This window comes from Oryzias melastigma, linkage group LG15, assembly GCF_002922805.2.
Source record: "Oryzias melastigma strain HK-1 linkage group LG15, ASM292280v2, whole genome shotgun sequence".
Taxonomy (NCBI): Eukaryota; Metazoa; Chordata; class Actinopteri; order Beloniformes; family Adrianichthyidae; genus Oryzias; species Oryzias melastigma.
Genome location: NC_050526.1, coordinates 3,306,887 through 3,318,749, shown reverse-complemented (window position 1 = coordinate 3,318,749; position 11,863 = coordinate 3,306,887). Strand labels below are relative to the sequence as shown.

Below are 11,863 nucleotides of genomic sequence, written 5' to 3'. Positions count from 1 at the left end.
TCCAAATATTTACTTCTTAAAGTGTCAAAAAGCTATGAAATTGCCAAAAAATACATTAATTATACAAAGTATTGGAAAGTTACACATTTTCCAAAATATAAATAAACTATCCAAGTATCACAAAGTTAAAATATTTCTAAACCAATGCATTAATCCAAGAATTTAAATTCTTAAAGTATCACAAAGTTACAACTTTTCCAAAAAATACAATAAATTGCAAGTATTTACATGCTTTAAGTATTGCAAAATAACAACATTTTCAAAACAATACAATAACTATTAAAGTATTTAAATACCTAAAGTATCACAAAGTTACACATTTTCAAAAAAATAAATCAAACATCCAAGTATTTAAATATTTAAAGTACCACAAAGTTGCAACCTTTCCAAAAAAAAATACATCAATTCAAGAATTTAAATACTTAATGTATCACAATGTTACAACTTTTCCGAAATAATGCATGAATTATACAAGTAGAAAGTATTGCAAAGGTACACATTTAAAAAAAAAAATACATAAATTCAAGTATTTAAATGCCTAAAGTATCACAAAGTTACACATTTTCCAAAAAATAAATTAACTATCCAAGAATTTAAGTACTTAAAAGTACCATAAAAGTTGGAAGATTCCCCAAAAAATACATCAATTCAAGTATTTAAAAACTTGATGTGTCACGAAGTTAAAACTTTAAAAAAAAAAATACATTAACTTGCAAGTATTCAAATACTTAAAGGATCACGAAGTTGCAACCTTTTCAAAAAATACATCAATTCAAGTATTTAAATACTTAAAATATATATTACAACTTTTCCAAAAAAAATACAATACATTGCAAGTATTTAAATGCTTAAGTATCACAAAGTTACAACATTTCCAAAACAATACATCAATTATACATGTGTAAAAATTGCAAAGTTACACATTTTCCAAAGAATACATCAACTATCCAAGTATTTAACCACTGAAAGTCTAACAATATTCGAAAAATACTTTAACAATCCAAGTATTTACAACTTAAAGCATCGGTAAATTAAAAAAAAAATCCATAAAATAAAGCTACAATTAAAAAATGTACCACTTAAAGTATCACAAAAGTACAAAAAATACTTCGACTACCCAGGTATTTATCACTTGAAGTAATATAAATGTTAAAAAAATCCCCAAAATAAACCAAATATTCAGGTATTTACCACTTAAAGTATAAATTATACAACATTTATTCCATAAAATTATTTTACCACTTAAAATGTCGCAAAGTTAGTATTTCAGTTCATGAAATACATTGTGGGGTCATCTCAGACACAAATAGGTCAACCTGATAAATAAAGCCTGCAATAGAAGTTGATGGACACAGTGAATTTAGACTGTAGTCAATATGGTGTAAAAAAAAAAGAAAAAAGATCCAGACGTGCAGCTTTGACGTTTTCAATAACGAGCTGATTGTTCAGGAGACCCAGTTTCTGTGATCGGGGAGATTTTCCTTTTAGGTCTTCACAGCTGTGGACTGTTTTTTTTTTGTCATGAAAGAAAAATAAAATGAACATGTAAGGTACTTGACATGTTCACTAATAAAAATAAAGAAGACTGATTCACACAAGAGTCTCTGTTCCAGAAAGCTTTAAATATGAGAGCAGAACAAATTAATGAAAAAGATCAGGCAGAAAATTAATTCTGGTGCTCCAGAGGAAGAGAGCGACAAAGTATTTGAATTTGAATATAAGAAACAAACCTATGTTTGACTGTTTATTGGTGGAGGGAGCATCATGATGTGGAATAAATAACTGTAATTAATGCATTAAATTTCAAATATAAAAGTAAACTCAAAGTGAAAAACACAAGAAGAAAGAATTTTACAGCAGAGATCCATAGTATATTTGAAAAGAGTCAGATTCATCAAATGATCCAAAGTGACAACAGGAAGAAGAAAACATTCACATTTTACTTTTCATGAAATGTTTGATTTATATTTCTTATATATTTTCTTCAAACCTTTAAACTCATTGAACAAATGTTTGTTAGGTACCAGCTTAAAAAAAGTCAATTTTAGCTGCAACAAGATCTTCAAACTATCCTGAATTCTACTGCTGGTAAAGATTGTTCTGTGGTTTGAGAAGTCCAAATCAGCCAGTCGCTTTTCAGATCTTAAAGTATCAGCCACAGTGGGAAATGCTGATGGGATTGATGGATGTGGGACCAAATGGAATGCCAAATAGTGGCGCAGAGATCAAATAAAACAAGATTTATGATGTGGTATCTGAGAAACCTCAAATGGCACAAATATCCCCAAATGTCCCAAATTGGCCATTTGGAAAGTTTCTTTGCTGCCCATCAAGAAAACAACTTTCAATTTTTAGATGTTAAGGAATACAAATAGTGAATCTAAAAGGATGTGGACTGGATTTGGCTTTTTTAGAAGTCAATAAGGAGAGCTCTCATGCAAAATCAACTTTTGTGAGGTTTAAGTGTAGTATCCTCATTAAATCAACCCCAAAGTAAAATTTTGATCCATTCACGCATTCCCTGAAAACCTTCTCTCTGAGCACCAGCCCCTTCCAACTCGTGAAAATGAGCGAGGTATAACATTGTGATGTCACAAAGTGAGACCAGCCCCTTCCAGCCTGTGATAATGAGCGAGGTATAACATTGTGATGTCACAAAGTGAGACCAGCCCCTTCCAGCCTGTGATAATGAGCGAGGTCTAACATTGTGATGTCACAAAGTGAGACCAGCCCCTTCCAACCTGCGAAAACGAGCAAGGTCTAATATTATGATGTCACAAAGTGAGACCAGCCCCTTCCAACCCGTGAAAACGAACGAGGTCTAACATTGTGATGTCACAAAGTGAGACCAGCCCCTTCCAACCTGCGAAAACGAGCGAGGTATAACATTGTGATGTCACAAAGTGAGACCAGCCCCTTCCAACCCGTGAAAACGAGTGAGGTCTAACATTGTGATGTCACAAAGTGAGATCAGCCCCTTCCAACCCGTGAAAACGAGCGAGGTCTAACATTGTGATGTCACAAAGTGAGACCAGCCCCTTCCAACCCGTGAAAACGAGCGAGGTCTAACATTGTGAGGTCACAAAGTGAGACCAGCCCCTTCCAACCCGTAAAAAAACGAGCGAGGTCTAACATTATGATGTCACAAAGTGAGACCAGCCCCTTCCAGAAAGAGTCTGTGGGGAATTTGTGTCCCTTGTCACGACACGACTTCTAGCATTTGTTTTGTAACTTTCAATATTTTTCCTAATTTGCAAAATAAAAATATGCATGTTTATAATATTGTTAATTCTGAAGCTTTTGGGGGTTTAAAGTCATATTTGTGGGGGGTTTTCCCCCCACATACTCAATGTAAACCAACAACAACTTTTTGTGTTAACAAAAACAACTTTTTTGGCTAATTTAGGAAATAAATTTATGAAAATTACTTTGTAATGGAAGTATTTAACAATGGACAATTAATAAGTAGTTGTTGCTCCAACTGCCAATTATTGGAGATCCTGGCTGGTTGGATCTGCAGCCTAACATAATTGTGCTCCCTATTGTTGTTTTACGTAGAAAAAGTGGAAAAATTTCAAATTTCAGAATAAATCCCCAGAATAAACTATATTGTTAACATCCACCTGCTTTTTTACGCTTTTTGGGACACAATATGTTGCCAGAAGTTGTGCTCCAACAGGGGATATAACTTCTGGTAGGGGATACATATCTTAGCATAACACCGGCTCTAGGATGATGAGGTGGAGCCTCAGAGATCAAGTCATCTTACTTCTGGGTAGGTAAAGAGTTCACGAAAATATATTTCATAAATAATTTTTTCTTTAGTGCGCCAAAGGTAATATATGATCATATATATATGGATATAGTTACTCTGAAAGGTTTAAGAATGTGAATAATAAAGATTTGAAATAAGTCCATAGTCTTTTAGTGGTTCGGTTCTGGTGATCTTTAGTTTGGTGGGATAAGCTTGGATTATAGAGGGATAGAACTCCAGATAGACGCTGATGGTGGTTCAGGGGCTATCTATGACACATGTGGAGAACGGGGTGGAGGATGTAGAGGAATAGCAGAATTGTTTTACACAATTGATGTCGTCTGTTCGTCTTAAATCTTGTTACAATTCACAAATGTTTGGGAAATATTTTTCCTCAATTTTTCCCAAAATGGTGGTTACGGGTTTCACCAGTTTTTTAGTCCATTGCACCAATAATTCTACAAAGGCATGAAATCAGTCATAAAATATAAACAACAGCTAATTGCTAAACTAAACTAAACAGGTCCTAGACATCCCAGATTCCAGGAAAAACCTCAGGGAAGTCCAGATGAAGGAAGGATCCTCTTCCAGGACGGACAGGCGATGTACCAGGATTGCAAAAGAAGAATTAGCTTATCTACGTAAACTACTACATGTTTTAAAAGAGCAGCAAACGGACTTCATCCAGATGGAACTGGGGACCGGAGCGGGTGTGAGTCGAGCCAGGGGCGAGGTCCATGTCAAGGACAGGTGCACAAACGATCCCTCATTCAGATGGAACTGGGAGACAGGAGGGGGTGTGAGTCGAGCCAGAGGCGAGGTCCACGGCCAAGGGCAGGTGCACAGACGATCCTTCATCCAGATGTAACTGGGGACAAGCGGGGGGGTGAGATGAGCCAGAGGCGAGGTCCACGGCCAAAGCAGGAGCACAGACGATACCTAATCCGGATGGAACTGGGAGACAAGTGAGGGCATGAGACGAGCCAGAGGCGAGGTCCACGGCCAAGGACAAGTGCACAGACGATTCGTCATCCAGATGGAACTGGGAGACAGGTGGAGGTGTGAGTCGAGCCAGGGGCGAGGTCCATGTCAAGGACAGGTGCACAAACGATCCCTCATTCAGATGAAACTGGGAGACAGGAGGGGGTGTGAGTCGAGCCAGAGGCGAAGTCCACGGCCAAAGCAGGAGCACAGACAATACCTAATCCGGATGGAACTGGGAGACAAGTGGGGGTGTGAGACGAGCTAGAGGCGAGGTCCACGTCAAGGACAGGTGCACAAACGATCCCTCATCCAGATGGAACTGGGAGACAGGTGGGGCCAAAAGATGAGCCAGAGGCGAGGTCCACAGCCAAGGACAAACGAGCCACCTGGAATCTGGAATCTCTCCAGCTCCCTCAGAGGGGAGTGGGAAAGAGGAACAACACATGAATCACACTGCACCAAACAGAGGCATGGAGAACTAAATAAAAAATGAGTGATAAAGAATTAAGGAGTTGATAGAAATGAAGAACAGGACACCAGTGCACCAAACGTTCCCCAGCTTCAAACTTCTAGCAGCCTACCAGCAACTAATGAATTAGCTGTTCTCTCTGTTTCTAGCTAGCCTGAAGGCCCCACCTCCAACTGTACTTTTAGACGTTCTAGGAATCACAAGCAGTCTTGCATTTAGTGAGTGAAGTGTTATGCTTGGTTGGTAAGGCACTAAAACAGGGATGGGCAAACTTTCTTACTCATGGGCCACAAAGAGCTCTAAAATTTGACAGAAGAGCCGGATCAGATTTGTGGCGTCCTTTGGTAATTTACCTTGTAAAAGAAGGAAATAAGACGTGATCTGGACAAAAACATGCTTTGATCTTGATTGAGAACATCTTGGAGTTTTTATTCAAAACTGTGTTTTTGTTCTCATTTTAGTGCCTTTTCCACCAATAGGTTGATGTCCCTCAGGGAAAAACTCAAACTCAGGGAAATGTGTTCATGTGGTGTTGGAATAGAACATGGTAATGTTAATCAAAATATTTTTTTTCCACTTTGGTGATGCAGATTATATGGTTCCACATATGGTCATAGTTTGCCCACCCTTGCACTAAGAGATGGGGTCATCCTAGGTATGTGTTGATAAAACAAAACAAAGCAAATATTCAAGTTTTTGTAGCTTCAGCTGATTTTAAGTTTCTGCACTTCACAAAAATGATTTCCGTCTCATTTACAACTTTTCCCAAAAGTGTCAATTTTTTAAAGTTTGTTGCGGCTGCAAACCACAAAAACACTGAGAAGCTTTGAAGTTTGGCTACATCATCTCAGTGTTTTAAAAAAATACGTCTTCTTTGTTTTAAAGTCTGATGAACGAGTGAAGCTGGAGACTGCAGGAAGGAAATGTGAGGAAATGAGAGGAAAACGGGGGATATGAAGGAATGATGCGCTTGTTGGCATTTGGAGTTTGAAAGATAATTAGAGTGAGGATTCTGCCGCTGATCCCAGAAAAAACACCTCCGCCAGCTGGGTTCAACGTCCAGGAGGACAGACGAAGAAGACGGAGAGAGAAAGATGGAGAGAAGATTTGGGGATCGAGTGGAAGAGTGGTGGAGCACACCTTGTCGTGCCATCTGGGCTGATCCCCAACCACAAACACACACATACATATCACTAATTCCCCATTTCCTTCTCCTCCTCGCAGCCCATTAGGAGAAGGATTAAGGTGGCGGCAATCACAAGTTGCAGCCTTTAAATGAAAGAAAGGCTGGGGGTGAAAGGTGGGCAGCAACAAGGAAGGTCAAGGAGGAGGCAGCCAATCAGCTGGGTGGAGAGGGTAATGATTGCGACAAAAGAAACACACATCAGGACGCAGTAAAGATCCTCATCTTTAGAAGTGGCGACGCGAGTCATCGCAACCCTCCGCCAGCTTAGCCAGGCAGGGGTGGCTGCAGCTATGGATGGCGCCCATATGGCCGCAGCTGATGTGTGTGATTGTCGGCATTGTTCAGTTTGTCAGCAATCCTGGGGATGCGGGAGGGAGCTAATGATAATGCAGAGTGCAGATGTGCTTTGGAGCAGCCCAGTCGTTAAGCAACAACAGCTTGTGTGGTGTGTGCGCGAGTGTGTGTGTCTGAGCGTGTGTGTGCGGGAAAAGGAGTTACAACCACAGCTGCTTGGCAGCCTGTCTGCTTTCTTGTGAAGACCTTCTGGAAACCACAACATGCACAAACGCACAACCGCACGCTTCAAAGACACACACAAACAGCTGCCTGGGCCTTTAAAATTGACATTTACATCTACTCTTCTGAGTGGACTGCTCTGCTTGACATCCAGTTTCACTGTTTCAATTTGATGGCACAAACTTTCTGAAGTGGTTTAAGTAAAAAGAAACAAGAAAAAAGAACGACACTTTTTACAGTAGGGCCGTGCAATACTGAGCATTTAAGTATCAGTCCAATATCAATACTAGTATCAATACTTTCCTAAATGCTGTGGGTGTAACATGAACCTCAAATTCTCAATTTTTTAATCGCCATGAAAGTTTTTTTGTAAGTTTCCCTTTTTTAATTACTTGATAAACCAAAAAAAAAAAGGAAATTTTTAATCAAATGGAAAATAGTTAATTTAAAAAAAACTTGAAGGCAAAACAGTCAACCAAAAAAGAATTGGGTAGCTATGACATAAAAATAAATAAAAACCTTTAAAATCTTAATTACAGTCACCTCCTGGCTACTAATATTGTAAATATGAATACCAATATTGATATTTTTGATAAATAAGGTGGATGTGACATGAACCTCAAATTCTCAGTTGTTTTTAATTGCCATTAATGTTTTTTTTTTGTAAATTTCCTTTTTTAAAATAGTTAAAAAACAGAATTAGGACAATATTTTCAATTAAATGAAATATAGTTTATCAAAATAAAAACTTATTGAAATTTAAAAAGTGAATACATAACAGTTAACAAAACAATACAAACGAATATGACACAATATATAAAAATATCCAATGATTAAAAATAATTAACTGGTAGAAATAAAAATAATTTGTAACTTCTTAGCCTTTAAACAGAAAACTAAAAACTTCTCCGGTCCTTTTTTGCAGATACAGAAAATGAAATGAAAATCCTTCATAAATCCCAAACCAAATAGAGCTTATTTAGTCGACTTATCACCCATTATTTTTCTGATCACTTGACTAATCGTGCGTCAAATGGATATAAAACACGCATCTTAATCATCATTACCTTTAAACTTAAAGTGTTTACGCTATATACTGACTAAAAATAAATGCGTTGCAGAAAGACTTCGAGAGCAGATGTTCCGTTCAGCAAAGATATGTTTTCTGATGGAGTAGAAGTTGCAGGGATGCACAGAAAACATGTATCTAATAAGTTTGCTCTCTCCTGTTAGCTGACCAGAGTCTTATCACACTCACTCACTTCTTCTTCAGGTGCTCGAGCATCACCGTAGTGCTGCCATGGAACACAAGTTCTGCTTATTGCAGTGGACACTTTTGTCTTTTATTGTGTGTTTCCAACTTTTAAGCTCTGTTAGCATGTTGCTATAGTTTTCCTAGAACAGGGGTCGCGACCTTTAACAGTAAAAGATTTATTTGGGCTCGTTTTCTACTGATCAAAACCTGTAAGGAGCCACAAAGTCTTACTTAAGCCTTTAGGAAATTTGGATTTGCATTTATGACCTCCTTTTTTTAATAATAAATATCAATTATGTCTGTTGTTGGCATGAAAAAAAAGCAAAAATATAAAAAGAACCTAGAATCTCTGACATTTTAATTGTATTTCATTATTTTTTTTACTTGTGACAAAAACTCAAATGACTTCTTTTTATATATTCCCCTTTTTTCCTAAGCAGTCTTACACTGCTGGGTTGTGTTATTTTAGTTTTTTTTTGTTTTTGTTTTGTTTTTTTTCAAGCAAGAACAACATAAAACTAACAAAAAAAGTCTAATCCATTCTAATCCCCTTTGTTTTTTTCAGTCCAAATTAAATATACAATTATCTTGTTTTGTTTTTTAACTTGTCCTGGACAGTACAATTATCTTGTTACCTTTACGAGTATAAATAAAAACAAAATAAATGTAATTGATTAAAACAACTGCGAAATAACAATTGCGTACATTCATATATACAGAAATACTCATATATACATATAACAATCAAAATATTTTATCAGTATTTCATATTTATTAACTATATTACCCTTAATGAGTGCTTTTAATTTATGTAAGGTTGACCTGGGTAGTCTTAGTTTGCTGGCTTTGTTTGTTTGTTTTCTTTATGTAGATTTGGTTAAGCAGCCATTAACAGGAAGCTGCTGACTCTGACAGTTGTCATGGCTGGTCAACAGTCTCCATGACTTATTTTAAGTTTGTCAAGGATCCACCGTGGAGAGATAAAGACTCTGGAGCTGTAGGTTGAAGACTCCTGAACTAGAACTTCCTGTGATATCACTACTGCGCATGTGTGACAAAGATAATAGTAGACTCAGCGTTAAAAAGGGTGCACTGTAGTTTTGAGATAAATAAATAAAAAATAAAATTAACTTATTGAGGTAGCCATGAAAACAAGTAGACCACATAGTACCTTTCTGATGTTTTCAGGTACATTGGTGTGACCAAGGGCTGCACGGTGGCGCAGTGGTTAGCGCTCTTGCCTCACAGCGAGAAGGCCCCGGTTCAAATCCCGGCTGGGACCTTTCTGTGTGGAGTTTGCATGTTCTCCCCGTGCATGCGTGGGCTTTCACCGGGGACTCCGGCTTCCCCCCACCGTCCAAAAACATGCTTCATAGGTTAATTGGTGACTCTAAATTGCCCCTAGGTGTGAATGTGAGAGTGGATGTGTGTGTGATTGAGGCCCTGCAACAGACTGGCGACCTGTCCAGGGTGTACCCCGCCTTCGCCCATCAGTAGCTGGGATAGGCTCCGGCACCCCGCGACCCCGAAAGGGAAGAAGCGGTCAAGAAGATGGATGGTGTCACCAAAGGTTCTTTGGGTTCATTTTGACACATCAACAACAACAAAAAAGAACCATAAAAATCTTTTTACATTGTTTTAAAAACTGAGCTTGATATAGAAATATTTAAATATGGAGCTGAATTTTCCCATCTTTCCTGGTATAAATGTTGTTGACGGTTCTTTGAGGGCGGGGGGTTCTGCAATCGTTTACTGTACTCACACTCACAGCTGCAGATCTCCATTGTATCAAAGCCGATGAACGGTTCCTCGGCGCCGCAGCTGAACAGACCTTTATTTGTTCTCCAGTCCAGATGAGATGGATCCACACAGGGGGTACCCGCCACTCACCCAGGAACAGCTGAGACAAGCTCCCCCCAACCACCCACCCATCCCAATGCACATTCTGAAAAAGTCTCATGTGAGAGCAACAAACCCCCCCCACATATAAATGTCTGGTCCTTTTTCCTGATTTTGAACACCTCAACTGTTCCATCTTTCAGGCATGTGTCGCCCAAATCCTCCATCTGCATCACATGACAACACGAAGAGGATTTCGATTCGATTTGGAAAGAAAAAAGCTATTTCAGCAGATTTTTTTAGCCATTCGTCTGGTGTGTTCGATGCTCCTCTGCAGGCAGTTTCATTGCTGCTTTTACATTGTCCAAAACATCAAAAATATTTTTAAATAAGGATGTAAAGCTGTCATGAAAATGGCCTCTCCTCTCCTCATCTTTGGTTGGATTCTCAGCTTCATCCCTCTCCTTCTTCTCTACTTCTTCGCCACCACCATACAGATGGTCCCAAGCTGCCTTCAATAATCCAACGCACAACCATGCCAGTACACCCCAGGCTACACCCCTGATGCTACACTACTCACACGCGGGGAGGCAGTGCCAGTTCCCTCGGCAGGATTCCTGTCTCCCTGGCCCCGATTGGATCGCCGCGGTTCAGCGTGGAGCAGAAACTTGGGCCTCGGGGTTCTACACGAGCCTGCAGGGTCTCACATTGGCCTCAAGTCGCAGGGCCTCCAATGGAAAGAAGCTCTGAGGCGTGTGTGTTTTATCTTTGATGAGTATTATTGTTATTATCACACAAGCTGGAGACGCCACATGTTGTTATTAGCTCAAGCCTGGTTGTGTACAGGTGCTCAGAAGCCGGGCGGAGAGCGGAGCGGGAAGAAACTTTTGCAGAAAAGAGGAAGTAAATGAAGAAACGCGGCGAAGGAAAAGGAGGATGGATGCGAAGAGGGAGGGATGGACAGAGTGCAGCACATAGGGGAGGGATGGAAGAAGGGATGGAAGGAGGAATGCGACAGATGGGTCGTGCATGGCCAGAGCTGGGAGGGAGTGGAGAGGTTGGCATCACAGGGTGAGGGAACACACACAAACACACAATACACACAATAACTGCATACTTACACGTATGTGCGCCAGTTTGCGCTGCTCCGTTGCTTTCGAGCGAATTTTTTCTGCCAAAAAATATGAGAAATAACAAAAAGAAAAGGTGAAATTCAGACGTTAACTTGAACATTTTCTTATTTTAATGTCAGTTTCTAAAACTTTTTAAAACATTATTGATAAAATAATATACCAAGCATAATTTGAATCAAAAAACTTGAAAAATCTTTAATAATATACTTGAATTGTGGTAAAATAGGCATCAGCAACTTACTTTCTTGACCCAAGAATGTTAAAACAGCATCTTTTTAATTAAAAATCTATAATTTATCCAGTTTTCTGATCAACAAATCAGACAGCTTGTGACTTAAAAGTTCACAAAATTATATAATAAGTGAGTTCTGCCTATGAAAGATGCTGTACATTTGTGAGAATTCACACTGTACATACTGGTGGTCTCAAATATTTGTGATTTTTGCTGCCAGACGAGGTGATCTACATATTTCAGAGACTATATTTTTAAAGTAGAGCATCTGCAGGGTTAAGTGAGAATGGCTCAATAAAGTAGCATTGAAGATCCAATGTGTTTTGGGTGTTTTTAACATGTTCTTGTGGTGTTTTTCTCATGACGGAGGAGATTAAAACTGTGTTTCAGAGTATTTTTTGATCAAATTGGTGTAAATCAGGAGCAAAAAACAACTACAATGGGCCACAAGCTCCCTGCTATTCCAATGCTTCCACTTGCAGACACATTTGCAAA

The 11,863-nt window shown here is 38.8% G+C and overlaps 1 protein-coding gene across 1 annotated transcript in view; it reads right to left on the bottom strand.

Annotated features, from left to right (window-relative positions):
- Window positions 1-9,742: 9,742 nt before the first annotated feature.
- Window positions 9,743-11,863, bottom strand: part of zbtb18 (zinc finger and BTB domain containing 18) — a 16,203-nt gene continuing 14,082 nt past the window's right edge. Inside the window, exon 3 of the transcript XR_002921958.2 lies at window positions 9,743-11,174. The gene's annotated coding sequence lies outside the window, so the exon portion shown is untranslated. The remainder of the gene's footprint in view (window positions 11,175-11,863) is intronic.